Raw genomic sequence first — 4,786 nt, forward strand, 5'->3', positions numbered from 1 at the left:
AAGGTGAATAAAAGTCAAAGATCAAAATAAATCAACCTCAATCAAAAACTTTCCTAAAGATGCTCAAGAAATTAGACAAGAGAGAGAATCTCTGGTACAGGTGGATGGGAAAAATTTCTGGTCATCTATATGGGTATAAGAGGATGCAAATTATATCAAATGAGAAGCATGCACCACTAATAAAATTATTGGCAGAACAATTGTGTCAAAGCAGGTGACTGAAATTCTAGCCACCTTGAAAAACTAGAAAACAATGAAGGCAGACAAAATCCATCATTATTGATGCAATTGTTTTACAGTGGCCCTTAGGTCATGAACAAAGAAAGCACTTGCATAATTTCTCTCAGAAGCAAAGCAGATCCCACATTTCTCAACAAAAGTCATCATAGATTTGTTAGAAAAAATGACAGCACCAGATATTCCCCAAATTGCGTATATTTATGGGATTATGTATTTTATTATTTTTTTACTTTTAAAACTTTATATTAAATTTATTTTTAATTTTAATTAACAGTATTCCCCCCGTTACATGTCCAGAAAAATTTTAGCATTGATTTCTATAAGATTTTTTGAGTTACAAATTCTTCTTCCTAATTCCCTCCTTCCACATATAGTTTATATATATGCCATCACATAAAAAAATCAATATTAGTCATAGTTGTGAAAGAAGAAACAGATCAAAAGCAAAAAAAAAAAGAAAAAACAGTTAGTGAAGAAATATGCTTTGATCTAGATTCAGAGTCTGTCAGTTCTCTACCTGGTTATGGACAGCATTTTCCTTCATGAGTCCTTTGTACTTGTCTTGGACCACTCTATTGACAAGAAGAAGTGAGTCATTCATAAATGATCAGCACTGCCCAGCTGAAACTTTGTACAACATGTTCCCAGTTCTACTCATTTCAGTCATCTCACTTTGCAACAGTACAAACAAGTCTTTTCAGGATTTTCTGAAATCTGCTGTTCATCGTTTCTTATTGCACAATAGTATTCCATTATATTCATATACCACAGCTTGTTCAGCCATTCTTCAATTGAGGGGTGTCCCCTCAAATTCCAATATTTTGCCTCCACAAAAAGGACTGCTATATACATTTTCCCACATGTAGATCCCTTTCCCTTTTTTGTGATCTCTTTCAGATACAGACCTAGTAGTGGTATTGCTGGATAAAAAGGTATTCACAGCTTGGTTGCTTTTGGGAGTAGTTCTGAATTGCCTTCCAGAATGTTTGCATCAGCTCACAACTCCACTAATAATGCATCAGTGTCCCAATTATCCCTCATTCTCTCCAATATTTATCATTTGCATTTTTTTCCATATTGGTCAATCTAATAAGTATGCAGTGGTATCTCAAAGTTGTTTTAATTTATATTTCTCTAATCAAAAGTTATGTAGAGCACTTCTTCATATGCTTAGAGATAACTCTGATCAGCTACAAACTGCCTCTTCAAATGCCAAAATAAAGCCTCTTCTGCCCCAAGGAGCAATATGAAATGGTCACCTGTTGCAAAAGAGGAACTTAAAAACACTTTAAAAATCAAATGAGAAAGACTGAGGAAAAAATAAAAAATAAGAATACAAGAAAAACAAGAAGATTATGAAAAGAAAGCTAATCAGCTGGAAAAGGAGATACAGAATCTTAAGGAAGAAAATGGCCCCCTGAAAATTGGAATTGGGCAAGGGGAAGTCTGTAAAATTATGAAACCAAGAAATAATAAAACAAAATATAAAGAACTAAAAAATAGAAGAGAATGTAAAACATCTCATAAGAACCAATCTGGAGAATAGATCAAGAAGAGAAAACATAAGAATAATCAGACAACTTGAAAGCTACGAACAACAAAAACAAAGAATCTTGATGCAATAATACAAGACACAATTAAGGAAAACTGTCGTGAAATGTTGAAAAAAGAAGGGAAAGTAAAAATTAAAAAATTCCACTGATCACCACCTATAAGAGATCCTGTGAGGAAAACCTACAGAAATATCATAACTAAATTCCAAAACCCCCACCTCAAAGAGAAAATATTACTAGCAACAAGAAAAAAAAATGGATTCAAATATGATAGCACCACAATTAGAAGCACACAAGAGCTATCAGTGGCTATACTAAAACACCTTAGGTCTTATAACACTATGTATCAAAGGGCAAAAGAACTGGGGTTAAAGCTGAAAATATCATAGCCAGCAAATTTAAGCATAATACTTAATGGAAAAAAGGACCTTCCATAAATTGTCAAACTTTCAAGATTTTATTGCAAAAAGACCTGAACCTGATTTTTAAATAAATGACATACAAGATCCAAGAGAATATAAGGTAAACATCAAAGACTAATTGCAAGAGACTCAATAAGAACAGGCTGAAATGTAAAGTATATGTCTAAAATTGTAATTAATAATTGAGTAGTTCAACATTGGGACAGAGTTGAGTATGATATGATTCTAAAAATTAATACAATCTAGGAAAAGTAAAAAAGAATAAATATCTTATACATATGTGTAGGAGGACAAATTGATACAGAGGAATTCAATGGGGGAGGAGGGCCGGTAGTTCTGGAATACTACTCTCATCAGAAATGGTTTAAAGAGGGAACACATAACATTCAGAAAGAAAGACAGAAGGCAAAGGCAATAGGTAGGGGAGAGAGGATAAGGGAGGGATGTTTAAAGGGAATTGTACTCATATCAGATCTGGGTTAGAGAACAATATGTACACTTAGAAGGGAATAAAAGTCTTAGAAGGCTAAAAAAGTATTTTAAATTCAAAAAGAGGGTAAGGGGAAAGGGTGGGAGGAGAGGATAAGGGAGGGGTCTATGGAAGGAGGTAGTTTAAGGGGATGGTAAGGTAGTGGGTAGAATTAAAGTAGTGGAGTCAGGAGGGAGAGAAAATAAGAGATACAAACAAATATAAAATAAAGATCAGGAGTAGAATTTATTAGGGAAAAATCAGGGATAGCCATCATGATCCCAGACAAAGTTAAAGCTAAAATTTATTTAATCAAAAGAGAAAAATAGGGATACTACACTATATGGTAGCTATATTAATCAACATTTTTGCTCAGTCTCTGAAAAAGAGGTCATCCTTCTCATTACCAAGTGCAACCCAACAACATGTCCATTTGATTGTGTCCCCTTTTGTCATCTCCAAAAGATTGCACTCTGCATCACCCTCCCTCAAAATTTCAATCTCGCTCTTCCGCCGCCATTTTAAATCGGGCTCCATCCAAAGCGCCGCCGCTGCGTCTGCCTCTCCGAGCCGCCTGCCCCCGGCCGACAGCCCCGCCGCCATGCAGGAGGTGAACGAGTACAGCAACATGGAGGAGTTCGCCGGGGCTCCAAGATCAACGCCAGCAAGAACCAGCAGGACGACGGTAAGATGTTTATCGGAGTGCTGAGCTGGGACACGAGCAAGAAAGACCTGACCGAGTGCCTGTCCCGCTTCGGAGAGGTGGTGGACTGTACGATCAAGACGGACCGGGTCACGGGACGATCGCTGGGCTTCGGCTTCGTGCTCTTCAAAGACGCGGCCAGCGTGGACAAGGTGCTGGAGCTCAAGGAGCACGAGCTGGACGGCAAGTTGATAGACCCGAAGCGGGCCTAGGCGCTGAAGGGCAAGGACACACCCAAGAAGGTGTTCGTGGGCGGCCTGAGCCCGGACACGTCGGAGGAGCAGATCCAGGAGTACTTCGGGGCGTTCGGAGAGATCGAGAACATCGAGCTTCCCATGGACACGAAGACTAACGAGAGAAGAGGATTCTGTTTTATCATGTTCACAGACGAAGAGCCAGTAAAGAAATTGTTAGAGAGCAGATATCACCAGATTGGCTCTGGGAAGTGTGAAATCAAAGTTGCCCAGCCCAAAGAGGTATGCAGGCAGCAGCAGCAGCAACAGAAAGGAGGGAGGGGCGCCGCGGCCGGCGGCCGAGGTGGGACTAGGGGTCGTGGCCGAGGTCAACAAAGCAAGTATGGCAAAGCATCCCGAGGGGGTGGTAATCACCAAACAATTACCAGCCATATATATTAAAGGAGGACATGGAGAAAACAGGTGTGGATGCTACAGTAGTCTATCTTGCAGGATGACGACATTGAATGGAGAGTGGTCTTCTATTGATCTGAGATGACTATTTTGTAAAAGACTTTTAGTGTACATGACACAACTGTGTCCAATTGTATATAGCGGCCGATTTAGTTTTCTTGTTTTTGCTTTTGTCCTTTGCCATTTGTGTTATGACAAAATGTGGATTTGTGTTTAAACAAATTTTATTTGTATAATTTCATGTTAATTGATTCTCAAAAATAAATTACTTGTGATTGTTTTTCTGTGTCAGGTACTAAATAGCTCTGTAAAAAAAAATGTAATTTTAAATAAGCAATAATTGAGGCACAGTTTATTCTCTAGGAGTCATGGACAATGGGGAGAAGCAGTGGTCCTTTATAAATAGTGAGCAGCAAACTTTGCCTTAGTGTCCTAATTCCCTTGACAAAAGGTCTATGCTAAGGATTCATGTCCATGTTTAAAATAAGGATAGATGCTAGTGACCATGCAGTTGAATAGCGTTTGTCCCCGATATGCGTTCTTGGGATCTTTGTGATGAGAAGTGTTAATTCAGCATGTTGTGAATAGCTGAAATTGTTTTTATCGGGCCATAGATCCCTCGACCTTTTTTTTTTTCTTCTAAGTAGAGCACCTTTTTATTAAACACCACAAAGTAAGTTAGTAAGTACTTTTACAAGTTGTCACAACTTTACAAGTTGACAAGATGCTTTGAGCCTGTTTGTAAAAAAAAA

General features: G+C 38.2%; 1 pseudogene; it reads left to right on the forward strand.

The window, feature by feature from the left end:
• Nucleotides 1-3,194: 3,194 nt before the first annotated feature.
• Nucleotides 3,195-4,078, forward strand: LOC138162267 (heterogeneous nuclear ribonucleoprotein D-like pseudogene; annotated as a pseudogene).
• The last annotated feature ends 708 nt before the right edge of the window (nucleotides 4,079-4,786 follow it).

Source organism: Petaurus breviceps, unplaced genomic scaffold (genome assembly GCF_028583685.1).
Source record: "Petaurus breviceps papuanus isolate PSGF00001 unplaced genomic scaffold, PetGlider_PUasm1.0 186, whole genome shotgun sequence".
In the NCBI taxonomy this organism is placed as follows: domain Eukaryota; kingdom Metazoa; phylum Chordata; class Mammalia; order Diprotodontia; family Petauridae; genus Petaurus; species Petaurus breviceps.